We start from the raw sequence: 16,507 nt of genomic DNA, 5'->3' as shown, positions 1-16,507 counted from the left end.
CGATTCTCTTTCTGTTGGCTAAGGGCCTGTTGAATTCCTGAACAGGACCAACCCAGAGAATTGCAGCACCAGGGCTCCCTGCTGGCAGTGACCAACAACAACAGCTAATCAGAGCAAATTCCAGTTTATTGGGCCTTCAGTTATTTGGGCAGCTGCTTCTTTGGAACAACTCTGAAAGAACCAAAGCAAATCGAGAGAATAGCCAGCATTCCTTCGTTTGGGACACTCTGCTGCTTATTTGGGACAGATTTTTGCTGAACAGGTTTCAACTAGCGTCAGTTGTATATCTTTGACATTGCACCATGCTTAGAACGAACCGATTTTAAATAGCACCAGTTGTGTGTGTTTGTGCTCAAAAAGCACTGATTTTTGTTAATGATAGATGGCCAGGAGTGATCAGGAAGACAATTCTCAACTGTTTTGCTCACTGCGATTTCAAGCATTCAGGCTTGGAGTTGTCAGAAACGACCAGGATGAAAACGAAACTATTTCACTACTTCAACAACCTAAGAACTACAAAGAATTCAAAGGTATCGATAATTATCTTGAATGATAATCAATGAAGATGAAGATTTGGAGGATAGCATTGTACGAAGACAGTCCATTATCTGCACTGAGATTACAACCTCTGCAGCAGATGGTGCTGTGACCAGTCGGAATGCTCTCTGATGTACATTTGTAGAAACGTGCTAGTCTTTGGTGGCATTAGGACCAAATCTCCTCAAACTCCAATTGAGTTAGGAATGCCTTCTTCAGCCCAGGATAGATAGAGATGTTGACAACCCTGCTCCGCTTTTCCTTTCTCCCTTGAACCACTGTCCTCTCCTGTTAGATTCCTTCTTCTTCAACTCTTTGTCTCATCCACCTATCACCTCCTAGCCTGAAATGTCTGCCATGGCCTCCACTACTGACATGATGAGGCCAAACTCAGGATGGAGGAGCAACACCCCAATTTCCATCTGGACAGATTCCAACCTAATAGTATGAACACTGATTTCTTTTACCATCTTGTAATTTCTCCCCTGCCTCTCTCTTTTTCCATTCTTAATTTTGGTTATCCTCTCATCCTTCCTCTTCTCACCTCCCTCTGGTTCTCCTCCTCCTTCTCTTCCTTCCATTGTCCACTCTCCTCTCCTAGTAGATTCCTTCTTCATCAGCCCTTTACCTCTTCCACCTCCCAGCTTCTTATTTAATCCCACCTTTCCACTCACCAGCTTGTGCTCCTCACTCTCCCCCATCTTTTTATTTTGGCTGCTTCCCACTTCCTTTCCAGTCCTGAGGAAGAGTTTCTGACTGCAACCAATCCGAAAGCTCGCTGTGGTACATCTGTAGAAATTTACTAGTCTTTGGTGACATACCAAAGCTCCTCAAATTCCTAATGAAATATGACACAAATTCAACTTTGAAAAAGATAAACAACAATTAGGCTGTTGGGCTGGAGATACGTCTCTAACAAAGGAGGTGTAAGGTGCTCCTTCCCTCCGCTAGCCTGCAGGTCACCCTTGGGCAAGGTGTAGCACCTGCTTGGCCCCCGATCAGGGTCACGTGAAATCACAGGAGCAGGTGGTGGACGGTCGTACGAGCAGCCGGTGCAGATCACAAGTCCTGGTTATGTGACCACTGACACCAGGCAGACAATCTCTGAAGAGTATTGATAATGGCAATGGCAAACCACTTCTGTAGAAAAATCTGCCAAGAACTATCATGGTCAAAGACCATGGTCACCCACGTCACACGACACAGCACATAATAAACGAATGAAACAAAAATAGCTACAATTATACAAACGCCAATTCTGAAAACGAAAGCAATCGCCATAAAGACCCACAAAACTGTCCAGCCTCATGGCTTTAGGATACTTAAAGAATTCAATCAATTGGATAAAAGTCTATCACAAAAGCTGGCAGGTTACTGACACTTGCATAGGCGGACGCCCAGGAAGCTGAGCACCCTCCAGCTCGGAGCACCACCCTACACAATGAGACAGCACCTACAAAGTCCTGCATGGCTACTCGAAGCAGCATCTCCCAAACCTGTGACCTGTGGGATAGACTGGGGCCCTGGCAATCTACTTCTGTAGTACGGAAATTCACCCAGGCTTTGAGGAAAGATTGAGCAAGCTCGGGCTGTTCTCTCTGGGGCGAAGGAGGATGAGACGCAACTTCGAAGAGACGATAAGAGGCAGAGATCACACTCAACAATTCAGGAACAGCTTCCTCCCCTCGGCCATCATACTTCCGAATGAACATTGATCTCTTCCTCAGTGCCTTTCTTCCCCACAAAATGCTGCCACAAGCTATCACTGCACATTAAGGACTCGTTATCTCATGCTCTCATTATTTATTGCATGTGCACAGTTTGTTGTCTCCTGCACTCTGGTTGATCTTTCATTGGCCCTGTTATAGTTACTATTCCATAGATTTATCCAGTAGGGTCACAGGAAAATGAATCTCAGGGTTGTATATAGTGACATAGACGTACTCTGATAATAAAATTCACCTTGAACCTTTTTCTCTCTTTGCACTAATAGACCCAAAGACCATTTCTTTACCTTCCTCCCCATTGCCCACTCCTTAATTTCTAATACACACACACACACACACACACACACACACACAATACACACTGTAATTTACCGTTTTTAGAAAATTATGCACTGCAATGTACTTCTGCTGCATGACGACAAGTTTCACGACCTACAGTATCATGGACTGCACACACATCAAATGAAGAAGTTCTCAGACGAGCCCCAGCAGTTAGATCACTCACACCAACAGTAAGAGAACAACAACTCGGATTCCTAGGACACATCATGCGGAAAGATGAGCTAGAAAAACTCATACTCTCTGGAGAGATCGAGGGGAGCAAACCTAGAGGACGATCTCGGCTTACGTACATCAAAAGCCCAGCCAGGTCGGGGAAATGGAAGCTATCCAAAGAACGAGGGATAGATCTGTATGGAAAACCATGGTCACCAACGTCCTCATCGGATATGGACAGACCGTATCCCGATGATATTAAACCCAATTCAGTCTCCGATCGAGTGGACAGCCAGAGACTTTTTCCCAGGGTGGAGATGGCTAATACAAGGGGACATTATTTTAAGGTGATTTGAGGGAAGTATAGAGGGAAACAATAAGTTTTTGCTTCCAAACACAGGAAGTGTTGAGTATGTGAAACACCCTGCTTGGGGTGGTGGTAGACGTAGGTACAATAGGGACATTTGAGAAACAGGTAGGTACACAGATAATTAAAAATCTTTGTAGAAGGGGTGGGTTAGATTGATCTGAGAGTAAGATAAAATGTTGGCACGACATTGAGCTGTGACGTAGTGCTCTACATTCTACGTTCCACATCACCAACTCCCGAACTCGTTCACTTGGACAAACAGGAACAGCAGGTACAAAGTGATGCCACTGCCTGTGGATTTGCCTTCACACCATTCAGCTTAAAACGCACCATTGTCACTGTGGCTAAACCCTGAATTCCACCCCCCAAAACACTATGGAGCCCCCAGACCAAAATGCGCCAAGGCCAAGGCTCACCCCGTTTGCCGTGGAAATTAGGAATTGCCAATTCATGCCAACCTTGCCCACATTCTTAAGTAAGTTCCAAGTTCCTGGGTGTGAACTTTTCTAAAGACCTAACCTGGGCCCAGCTTATTGATACAAGGAAGCATGACAGAGACTGTATTTTACAAGGACTTTGAGGAGATTTGATATGTCACCAAAGATGCTCACAGATTTCTCCAGTGGAGAGCATTCTAACCAGTCGCATCACCATCTGGTATTGGGGGGGGGGGGGTGGTGGGACCACTGCACAGGATCAGAAAAAGCTGCAGAAGATTGTAAACTCAGTCAGCTCCATCATGGACACGAGCCTCCCCAGCATCCAGGACACTTTCGAAAGGCAATGCCTCGAAAAGGAGACGTCCATCATTATGGACCCCATCACCCAGGACAAGCTTCTGTCAGAAAGGAGGTACAGGAAGAAACAGACTCAATATTTTAGGAACAGCTTTTCCTCCTCCACCACCAGAGCAGAGCACTGAACCCATGAACACTACCTTAGTATTCTAGTTCTCTTTGTTCACTACTTAATTATTTTATGTATAATGTGTACTTAAAAATTTATGTATAGTCATATGCATACACTCATACTGGTGCAAACGTCTTGGGCACGTAAGTATAGCTCGGGTGCTTAAGACTTTTACACGGTACTGTAAGCTATTGTGATGTACAGTATTATCCATGTATGCGCGGTACTGTAAGCTATTGTGATATACAGTATTATCCATGTATGCGCGGTACTGTAAACTATTGTGATGTACAGTATTATCCATGTATGCGCGGTACTGTAAGCTATTGTGATGTACAGTATTGTCCATGTATACGCAGCACTGCTGTCACAAAACAACACATTCCATGCATATGTCAGTGATAATAACCCTGATTCTCATTCTGATTCCTGCCAACTTTTTGAAGGTCAAGCTGCTGTTCCACTGATCATCCTTTTACATTTCAGAATGATCACAGAAACTTCCTTCAAATACCATCCAACCTGCTCTGGGGAAGTGTCTCCAACCCAAAGAATGTCGACCATTTCTTCATCTTCCTCCCCACTGCCCACCCCTTTACACACACACACACACACACACACACACACACACACACACACACACACACACACACACACACACACACACACACACACACACACACACACACACACACACACACACACACCTCCTACCCCCTCCCACAGTGTCTCCTACACACACACATACACCTCCTACCCCCTCTCCCAGTGTCCCCTATATACACACACACACACCCCTCTCCTCCACCCCCACCCATCCACAAACACACACCTCTCACCTACTGTCCCCACCCTCTCCTATACACACATACACTCATACACACACCTCCTAACCTATCTCCCCACCCCCACCCACACATACACACCTCTTTCCCCACCTCCTCCCCTGCCCCACACACACCTACCCCCACACACTTCCTTCCCTCTCCCCTACTACCCCCATCCCCACACACACCTCCTTACCCCTCTCCCAAATATCCCACCCTCCACATAAAACCCTTTTCCCCTCCTCCCACTACCCCATCCCCCCACACACACACTGCTTGACCTGCTGAGTTCTTCGATTCCAATTCCGATTTCCAGTATCTAATGCCCGCATTTCAGTTTTCAGTGTGTGATAATGCTCTGTGTTCTCTGAAAACAATCTCTGATTAAACTGAAAGAGAAATTGAACTCTGAAGCAATCGGAGTGAAGCACACACCTGAATCCAGCCTCTGTACATTAAACAGGACACAACAGCCGTGTTACTGGCTACGCTACACTTGAAATTAAAACCTAAAAAACATGCATTCAGATACACAAGGAACTGAAAAACAAATTTCTGTGAAAGCCCCACAGCCAGTCTCTGTGACATTGGGATCTGCTGAAAATTCAATTGTTGAACAAAAATATCCATTGAAACCGTCTTTCAGTTACAATGCTAATACGGTTAGAAAAGGGGTTCCCCACTGGGGTCCATGGACCCCTTGGGTAATGGTCAGGGTCCATGGCATTTAAAAGATTGAGAACCCCTGGGTTAGAACTTCATCCACCACTGCTGGCATCTACAAGAGCAGGTGTCGCCTGAGTGCAGCTTTCATCTTTAACCATCAAGGGCACACCCTCTTCTCAATGGTAACATCTCCATTGGTGCCATTCCCTCTTCTCAATGGTAACATCTCCATCTGGGCCATTCCCTCTTCTCAATGGTAACATCTCCATCTGGGCCATTCCCTCTTCTCAATGGTAACATCTCCATCGAGGCCATTCCCTCTTCTCAATGGTAACATCTCCATCTGGGCCATTCCCTCTTCTCAATGGTAACATCTCCATCTGGGCCATTCCCTCTTCTCAATGGTAACATCTCCATTGGTGCCATTCCCTCTTCTCAATGGTAACATCTCCATCTGGGCCATTCCCTCTTCTCAATGGTAACATCTCCATCGAGGCCATTCCCTCTTCTCAATGGTAACATCTCCATCAGGGCCATTCCCTCTTCTCAATGGTAACATCTCCATCTGGGCCATTCCCTCTTCTCAATGGTAACATCTCCATCTGGGCCATTCCCTCTTCTCAATGGTAACATCTCCATCGAGGCCATTCCCTCTTCTCAATGGTAACATCTCCATCAGGGCCATTCCCTCTTCTCAATGGTAACATCTCCATCTGGGCCATTCCCTCTTCTCAATGGTAACATCTCCATCTGGGCCATTCCCTCTTCTCAATGGTAACATCTCCATCTGGGCCATTCCCTCTTCTCAATGGTAACATCTCCATCTGGGCCATTCCCTCTTCTCAATGGTAACATCTCCATCTGGGCCATTCCCTCTTCTCAATGGTAACATCTCCATCGAGGCCATTCCCTCTTCTCAATGGTAACATCTCCATCAGGGCCATTCCCTCTTCTCAATGGTAACATCTCCATCTGGGCCATTCCCTCTTCTCAATGGTAACATCTCCATCTGGGCCATTCCCTCTTCTCAATGGTAACATCTCCATCTGGGCCATTCCCTCTTCTCAATGGTAACATCTCCATCTGGGCCATTCCCTCTTCTCAATGGTAACATCTCCATCTGGGCCATTCCCTCTTCTCAATGGTAACATCTCCATCTGGGCCATTCCCTCTTCTCAATGGTAACATCTCCATCTGGGCCATTCCCTCTTCTCAATGGTAACATCTCCATCGGGGCCATTCCCTCTTCTCAATGGTAACATCTCCATCGAGGCCATTCCCTCTTCTCAATGGTAACATCTCCATCGAGGCCATTCCCTCTTCTCAATGGTTACATCTCCATCGAGGCCATTCACTCTTCTCAATGGTAACATCTCCATCGAGGCCAATCCCTCTTCTCAATGGTAACATCTCCATCGCGGCCATTGCCTCTTCTCAATGGTAACATCTCCATCGAGGCCATTGCCTCTTCTCAATGGTTACATCTCCATCGGGGCCATTCCCTCTTCTCAAAGGTAACATCTCCATCAAGGCCATTCCTTCTTCTCAATGCTGTCATCTGGCAGGAGGTACGGGAGCCTGAAGACCCTCACCTCAAGTTTTAAAAACAGCTTTATTTCCCCTATCATCATCAAGTTCTTGAACCAGCCTCAGAAGCCCCAACACTATCTCAGAGTATATTTAATTTTCTCTCACTACTTGCACAAGCGTTTCGTATTTACGTTCGCTTACTTGCATTCGGCAGGATACCTAAAACTCTGAGAGCCATCTATAGATGTGTGGTGGAGCGTACATTGACTGGCTCCATCCCAGCCTGGTACGGAAAGGACCATCCTACCAAAGAAATGTATACAGCCTGGTCTATCACGGGTACAGCTCTCCAAACCATTGAGCACAACTACATGATATGCCATTGCAGGAAAGCATTAATCATCAGTGACCCCACCACATTGTCTCATCTCACTGCTGCTGTCAGGCAGAAGGTACAGGAGTCTCAGGACTGACACCACTAGGTTCAGGAACACTTATTGCCCCTCAACCATCAGACTCTTGAATCAGCAGGGATAACTTCACTCAACTTCACTCACCTCAACACTGAACTGTTCCCACAACCTATGGACTCACTTTCAAGGACTCTTCATTTCGTGTTCTTAATATTTATTGCTTACTTATTAATTATTATTGTTTCTTCTTTTTGTATTTGCACAGTTTGTTATCTTTCTAGTTGGGTGGTCTATCATTGATTCTGTTATGACTACAATTCAATGGATTTATTGAGTATGCCCACAAGAAAATTAATCTCAGGGTTGTATATGGTGACATATAAGTACTTTGATTATAAAATTTACTTAGAAATTTGAACCTTATAATCTATGTTCACTTAAGTTTATGAACTTGTCTGCCATGTACTGTGCTGTAAGAAGCTTAATTTTTCATGGTATTTATATTTTATTTAATATTACAGTCAGCAGATTACAGTCAGCTACAACTGGAGCCATGGGACAGCAGATTACAGTCAACTAAAACTGGAGTTACGTGGCAGCAGATTACAGTCAACTATGACTGGAGTTATGGGGACAGCAGATTACAGTCAGCTACAACTGGAGTTACGCGGCAGCAGATTACAGTCAGCTACAACTGGAGTTATGGGGACAGCAGATTACAGTCAACTATGACTGGAGTTATGGGGACAGCAGATTAGAGTCAGCTACAACTGGAGTTATGGGGACAACAGATTACAGTCAGGTACGAGTGGAATTATGGGACAACAGATTACAGTCAGCTATAACTGGAGGTGGGGACAGCAGATTACAGTCAACTACAACTGGAGGTAGGGGACAGCAGATTACAGTCAGCTATAACTGGAGGTGGGGACAGCAGATTACAGTCAACTATAACTGGAGGTAGGGGACAGCAGATTACAGTCAACTACAACTGGAGGTAGGGAACAGCAGATTACAGTCAAGTACGACTGGAGCCATGGGACAGCAGATTACAGTCAGGTACAAGTGGAATTATGGGACAGCGGATTACAGTAAGCTACAACTGGAGGTAGGGGACAGCAGATTACAGTCAGCTACAACTGGAGGTAGGGGACAGCAGATCGTGGCCTCAGTGTCACGGAGAGAGGAGTTTCAGTGTCACGGAGAGAGGAGTGACCATCATGGAGAATGAGTGAAATCGGTTCTTGCCCCGGATTGTGACACCCTGTCTTTTCAGTGTATCTAGGCTGGCGTTTAAATTGACTTGACAACAGAACAGTGAAAGGCTCCGGCCCCCTTCACAGAGGAGTGAACATCATGGAGAGCGAACAAGGTCAGCTCTCGCCTCCAATCTGAGCCGGTGTTTAAATTGTCTAATCAGCGGATTGTACCTCGCACTAGGACCCAGCTACCACGAAGGGCTCGGGGCCTAGACCATGCCGCCCAGCGACTCACTACGGGCTCAGATTTTGCCACCTAGCCCGAAGCTGCTACCCAGCTCTTCAAATCAGCTGCACTCCCAGATCGATGCAAACTCACTCCCGAGCCGGTTGCAAGGGCATCAAATCTCCTCTGCCTGGGCATTTATTTCTACTCTTGGACGCAGAGTGATCCAACCATGCACCCAGCCGGGTTGTACAGACATCAGAACTCCACCTGCATCGATTCTGCATCACACCATCTCCCCTCATCCCCCGAACTCACCTCACCATCTCTCACACCTTCACTGTTTTCAAGGATAATTTAACACAATTCACCTCAGAAAAGGTATTTTAGTGATGTTTTCAGTCATATTTCATAACTCTTTAACTACCAGTGAGCTGTCACATGCGTTTGGTAACACCATCTTAACCGAAAGGGAGATTTCTTTAAAAACCAATAGGAATGGCAAGGGCCAATAACTGGGAGTTTAAACATTGAACATTACCATACTGTTGTGGAAATATATCTACAGCCCTGAAGTCTTTATGAATTTATGACTTTTGTAAAATGTAATGTGACAAAACGGAACCTGTGAGATCCCAGAGTGCTTTGCTGGTTTGGATGGGAGGTGTGTGTGTGTGTGTGTGTGTTATCAAGGTGTGCATTTTATGGCGGTGGGGTGGGGGGGGGGTTAGTTTTGCCAACAGAGGCAAATAGGACAGAGTTGTCATGGGGAAGAAGCCTCTAAAGACAAATAGATTGAATGAAGAATAGATGCCAGGGACCAGAGACAGGTACAGAAAACAGAGGAATGGGATGGAACAACTGAATTACTGTCCTCTGTAAAAGTATAAAAGTGGTTTGCTTGAGCTATAAGATTGAAGCTATCTTCTAGACAATAACCTTTGTAGGTAGACTTCCCTTGCAGGTAATAAATTTGATCCACTCTGAATACTTGAATTTTAACTTTCCCCAACGACCTCGGGAGAGTCTGAATATGATGACTTGATCAACTGTCCGGAACTCTGACTGGTAATCCAGTAGTAACCACTGCACTCTATACCCAATTCCAGTTACTTTATGAGCTCAGACACATGTTCATATTGAAAACTGGCCAAGTGGTTCTGCCTTAACAACAGTGGGTAGAGTCCAAGATTCTGATACCTACTCTTCTCGAGATTGATCCCAGGAATGAAAGGGTTAATCTATGGGGAGCCTGTACTCACTGGAGTTCCAAAGGATGGTAGTGGGGGGGGGGGGGCAGAATCTCACTGAAATCTATTGAATATTGAAAAGTCTCGCTGGAGTGGTTGTGGAGAGGACGTGGCAGCGTCTAGGACCAGAGGGCACAGCTCCCTTTAGAATGGAGATGAGGAAGAATTCCTTTAGCCAGTAGGTGGTGAATCTGTGGAATTCATTGCCACAGAAGGATGTGGAGGCCAAGTCATTATTTAAAGTAGAGGCTGATAGATTCTTGATTAGTCAGGGTGTCAACGGCTACAGGGAGAATGCAGGAGAATGGGATTGAGAGAGATAATAAATCAACCATGATGGAATTGCAGAACAGACTCAATGGGCCAAATGGCCTGATTCTGCTCCTATGTTTTATGGTCTTATGCATGGGCAGGGTTTGTTACCTCTAGAACGCAACAAATTTCACCCTGATTCATGCAGTCATAACTTAACTTGCACTCCATCTTGGTTCCTAAGGTTGTCATAGCTGGGGGGGGGGGGGTGGTAGTGGGGATAAGCTCCCACTACCTATAAAGTGCTCCAAATGGCGTGCGACTCTGACAGCCTCTGACAACCAAGTCCAACTCTCGGCCCTCACGTGTGACTTAGCTACCAGGACCGGTGGAACTGTTTCTACTGACGAGAGAGGGGGCAAAGGTGCACTACTGGTGCTTCGGGCAGATGGGGCTCAACAGCCTTGGACGGCAGCCTGTGTAGGAGAAAGAAAACTCTGACTTTAAACCTCTGCTCCCTCGCGGCCGTACCCACCCATGGGAAAAGCTTCAGGAGTGAACCCCGAGGAGGAAATCCGGAACCGGGGTCCCTGAGGCAGTCTGATGTTGTTTACAACTTCACTCTGGCAACCTCTGCGACGACACTGGTGCCGAGTTGTTTCGGCACTTGCCCTTCACATGGACTACATCAGTGACGTGGAGAGGGGGAGCCCACTGCATGGGCAACAGCAGGTTCTTCAAATCTTCCTGCCCAGGCTTGCACCCTGGAGAGGACACAGCCCACCAGAAGCGCAAACCATTGATCCCCCGGGATCGACAGCTGGCTACTACAGCCCTCCATCTTAACCCACTGGGGTGAGAGAGTCGAGACACTGCTTCACAACTCTGCCATCCCGGGTTTGATCTCAACCTGCCGCCTGTGTTGTGCTTATGCGTTCCCCCCTCTGATTATACCACTTTCCTCCCCCACTCTCAGGTTGGAAGGTGAATTGGAAACCGAAAGTGTGCCCCTAGTTTGTAGGTGGCTGATGGGATCTGGGGGAAGTTGATGGGAATGTTGGGAGAAGTCCGATGAGCCAAAGCCAGGAGGCTGGAGACTTGTGTCTGTGTGGGTGGGGTGTGGGAGAAAGGGGCTTGTTTTGCTGTTGCGTTCTGTTCGATTGCATTCTGTGATGTCCTACAAAGCACTGGCTCCAGAATGTGTGGAGTGACTTGCAGGCTGCTCCCAGCACCTCCTTACATGTGTTGGTTAGAACATAGAAAGCTACAGCACATCACAGACCCTTCGGCCCACAATGTTGTGCTGACCATGTAACCTACTCTAGAAAATGCCTAGAATTTCCCAGCTGCTTAACCATCTATTTTTCTAAGCTCCATCTACCTATCCAAGAGGCTCTTAAAAGACCCTGTTGTATCTGCCTCCACCACCTTCACTGGGCATTCCACACACCCACCACTCTCTATGTGGGAAAACTTACCCCTGACATCCCTTTTGTAGCTACCCCCAAGCAGCTTAAAACTATGCTCCCTCAAGTTAACCATTTCAGCCCTGGGAAAAAGCCTCTGGCTATCCACACGATCAATGCCTCTCATCACCTTATACACCTCTATCAGGTCACCTCTCATCCTCCGTCGCTCCAAGGAGAAAAGGCCGAGTTCACTCAACCTATTCTCATAAAGCATGTTCCCCAATCCAGGCAACATCCTTGTAAATCTCTACGCTGTCTCTCTGTCTCTCCCTGTAGTGAGGTAGCCAGAGCTGAACACAGTACTCCAAGTAAGTATTAGTAAGTACTCGAAATACTCCACAGTAAGTGGTTGTTAATATAAACGATGCATTTCACCGTATGTTAGTGTGCGGATTTGGCAAATGAATCTGAATAAAATGGGATTTGTGTATGATAATTGCAGAACAAACCTGATGGGCCAAATGGCCTGATTCTGCACCTTTGTTTTATGGCCTTATGCATGGGCAGGGTTGGGTGACAGTGGTTCAGGTGGACTCGATGGGCTCATTCATTATCGAAGTACATTAATGTGATTAATTTTCTTGCGGGTACAATCAATAAATCTATAGAATAATAACCATTACCAGAACCACACCAGCTTGGACATTCATCCTTTGATTCAGCCTACGACAGTGGTGTCATCAGCAAATCTGAACACGGCATTGGAGCTGTTCTTCGTCACACAGCCCTGAGCAGAACGGGGGGCTGAGCACACAGTCTCGTGGTGCCTGTGGAGATGTTGCTGACAGTCCCACTCAGCTGAAGTCTGCAAGGGAGGAATCTGAGAACCTGTCGGCTGCCATGCCTGTCAGTCATACCGCTCGCTTCTCACCCACTCATATATTGTAAGTTGTGGGAACTCTTTATGTCTTGCACTGTGCTGCTACCGCAAGACAACTAATTTCACCACGTCAGAGAAAATAAACCTGATTCTGATTAAAATTCTCATCGTTAAAGCCCTCCACTACCTCCCTCTGGGATCTCTACGTTCCTCAAATCCGTCCCCTTTCCCATCCCTAATTTTAGACATCCCTCCTCCCCATAGGTAGTTGCAGTTGCCTCGCACTGGAATTCTAATCCCGACTCTCTTCCCTCCCCACCCACCTTCAAAAATTTACCAGGCCTTTTAAAGCATCCATGCTTAATAATGGCGTCAAGTTCTGTTTACTATGATCGTAAATCCCATTGGGAGTGTTCAAAGGATTACAAAATGCAAGCTGTGTCTGTTCAGTCTGACTCAGGAAGGTTACATCCACTATCTCGAAGATGCCATCGGGCAGGAGGTACGGGAACCTGACGAGACACACCTCAAGGTTCAATATCATCTTCTTCCATCGGTTTCTTCAACCAATCTGAAAACCTCCCTTGGATTGTCTGTCCTTTTCTCTCTCTTTTCACTTGCACTGATGTCAAGGTTTTTATTTTGTCAAATAAATTATGCGTAATTTATGCTAATTTAAACTCACGTTAACTTGCATTTATCTGTGCTGGTACTGCCATAAAAACTAAATTTCATGGTATTTCTACCCTGGGTAGGGATACATCACTACCAAAAGAGGTGCAAGGTGCACCTCCCTCCCCCAACCAGTGTCATGTGAAGCCATGGGAGCAGGTGGTGGACGGTCGTATGAACAGCCGGTGCAGATCACAAGTCCTGGTTATGTGACCACTGACACCAGGCAGACAATCTCTGAAGAGTATTGATAACCCTTTACACCTACGACTGTGTGGCTAAGTACAGCTCCAACACCATATATAAATTTGCTGATGACACCACTGTTGTGGGCCGTATTGAAGGTGGTGATGAATCAGCCTACAGGAGAGAGAGACTGAAAATCTGGCTGAGTGGTGTCATAACGACAACCTCTCACTCAATGTCAGTAAAACCAAGGAACTGATCGTAGACTTCAGGAGAGGGAAACCAGAAGTCCAGGAGCCAGTACTCATTGGCGGATCAGAGGTAGAGAGGGTCAGTAACTTTAAATTCCTGGGACTCACTACCTCAGAGGATCTGTCCTAGATCCGTCATTTAAATACAATTAAAAAGGCACGACTCCCTCAGGAGTCTGCGGAGATTTGGCATGACATTAAAACTTTGACAAACGTCTATAGATGTATGGTGGAAAGTGTGCTGACTGGCTGCATTATGGCCTGGTATGGGAGCACCGATGCCTTTGAGCGGAAAATCCAACAAAAGGTAGTGGATTCAGCCCAGTACGTCACTGGAAACACCCTCCCAACCATTGAGCACATCTACATGAAAGATTGCCGTAGAAAAGCAGCATCCATCATCAAAGATCCTCACCACGCGGGCCACGCTCTCCCCTCACTGCTGCCATCAGGTAGAAGGTACAGGAGCCTCAGGACTCACACCACCAGGTTCAGGAATAGTTACTACCCCTCAACGATCAGGCTCTTGAACCAAAGGGGATAACTTCACTCACTCTATTTCTGGAGTTCTCACACCTCCCTTCCTTCCCCCACCCCCACATCTCCCTCCATGCACCAGAATTCCATTTCCAACTCTTCTCCCCCTCCCACCACCCCACACCTCCCTTCAAAAGGCCCCCTAAAATGTAACCAGGCCTTCGCTTGCGAATTTCTGCAGACGTACCGTGGGGAGCATTCTGACTGGCTGCATCACCGTCTGTATGGGGGAGAGGGGAAGTAATGGTTACCGCGCAGGGCTGAAATAAGCTGCAGAGAGTTGTAAACTCAGCCAGCTCCATCACGGGCTCCAGCCTCCCCAGCATCCAGGACATCTTCAAGGAGCGATGCCTCAAAAAGGCGGCGTCCATCATTAAGGACCCCCATCACCCAGGACATGCCCTCTTCTCATTGCTACCATCAGGGAGGAGGTACAGGAGCCTGAAGACACACACTCAGCGATTCAGGAACAGCTTCTTCCCCTCTGCCATCAGGGAGGAGGTATAGGAGCCTGAAGACACACACTCAACAATTCAGGAACAGCTTCTTCCCCTCTGTCATCTGATTTCTGAATGGACATTGAACCCATGAACATTACCTCATAACTTTTCTGCTCTACTTATTTTACACGCACACACAATACTTTCTGTAAATCAGTCATTATTATTCATATTGCAACGTGATGCTGCCACGTAACAACAAATTTCACAACATATGCCGGTGTTATTAAGCCTGATTCTGAAACCATCCAGACTAATATCTCTGACTGGCATCAATTTTTATTTCATAAGATTGTAAATCCCATTGGGAACATTAAAGGATTATAAAGGCTGTGGAGATGCAGATACTGTACAATTTCAAGGCACAGATTAGCATATTTCTATTTATTAGGATTTTAATGATGGATATTAGTTTTATTTGCCACATGAACCTCGAAACACGCCACGCAATGCATCATTTGTGACAAATGAAATCAGCAACGATTGCACTGGGCGGCCTGCAGGTGTCTCCATGCTTCCGGAGGTGGTACGGTCACAACTCACTAACCCTAACCTGTACATCGGCAGGACGTGGGAGGAAAGCAGAGACCCGGAGGAAACCCAGGCAGTGAGGGGGAGAACGCAAAGAACCCCTGACAGGCAGCAGTGGGAGTTAAACCACAACTGGTGCTGTAATACCCTTATACTATCACGCCAGCCTACAGACTTAGAACTTAAGAACCAAAAGGATATGTGGGAGGTGACACCAAGGTAAAAGATCCCCAAGATCTCAGTGAACGTCCGTTACAGCACTTGAGGTCAATAGGCCTCCAGCTTCTGTCGCGGCCCTCCCAGTACAGCCATATCCACTTTGGAGAGATTACAGCAATAAACCTTCGGCTTACATTCTCAAGGCTGTGCTTTTGGAGTGTGTTACCAGTCGTAAAGTGAAGCATGCAAAACTCTGCGGGGCACAGATGAGGCAGATGGTCAGATTCTTCGACCCAGGATGGAAATATCAAGTATCAGACAGCATACCATTAAGATGCAACCTCGAAGGAGATTTCCAGGGCAGATCTTTGTTTTTGCGCAGGGTGAGCTGCTGGAGGAAGGGGCAGGAGCACGTATGATCGCAAAGTAACACAGCACTCAGACAGTCAGGAGAGGGAATTTGTTGCCTCGATGGCTATTTATGTCTTATGGTCTTGGCAAGGAATGGAGGGACTTGGGCAGCATTTGTTTAGATTGACAGCATGGTTTGTGTGGGCTGAAGGGCCTGATTTTGTGCTGGACTGGACTCAAAGCCAGTGAGCCTAACTACTGCTTCCTGTAGTCAAGAGCATCTTCAGATGCTGGAAATCCAGAGTAACACACACAAGACGCTGGAGCAGGGGTTCCCAGTCTGGGTTCCATGGGCCGCTTGCTCAATGGTATTGGTTCATGCATAAAAAAAAGTTGGGGACCCCTGTGCTGGAGGAACTCAGCAGGTCTGGCAGCATTGATGAAAAGGAATAAAGCCACGATGTTTTGGGCAGAGACCCCTCCATGGGAGTCCTGACGAAGGGTCTTGATCCGAATCGTTGACTGTTTAATCCTTTTCATAGATGCTACCTTACCTGCTGAGCTCCTCCAATACTTTGTGTTTACTTGTTATATTTTATGACTTCAAAACATTAAACTTATTCAAAAGAC

The 16,507-nt window shown here is 46.6% G+C and overlaps 1 protein-coding gene across 1 annotated transcript in view; it reads right to left on the bottom strand.

Annotated features, from left to right (window-relative positions):
- The window catches only part of eml2 (EMAP like 2), a 154,682-nt gene that overhangs the window by 104,235 nt on the left and 33,940 nt on the right, over positions 1 to 16,507 (bottom strand). The window lies entirely within an intron of this gene.

Source organism: Hypanus sabinus, chromosome 26 (genome assembly GCF_030144855.1).
Source record: "Hypanus sabinus isolate sHypSab1 chromosome 26, sHypSab1.hap1, whole genome shotgun sequence".
Classification (NCBI taxonomy): domain Eukaryota; kingdom Metazoa; phylum Chordata; class Chondrichthyes; order Myliobatiformes; family Dasyatidae; genus Hypanus; species Hypanus sabinus.
This window is presented reverse-complemented; position numbering and strand designations above follow the sequence as displayed.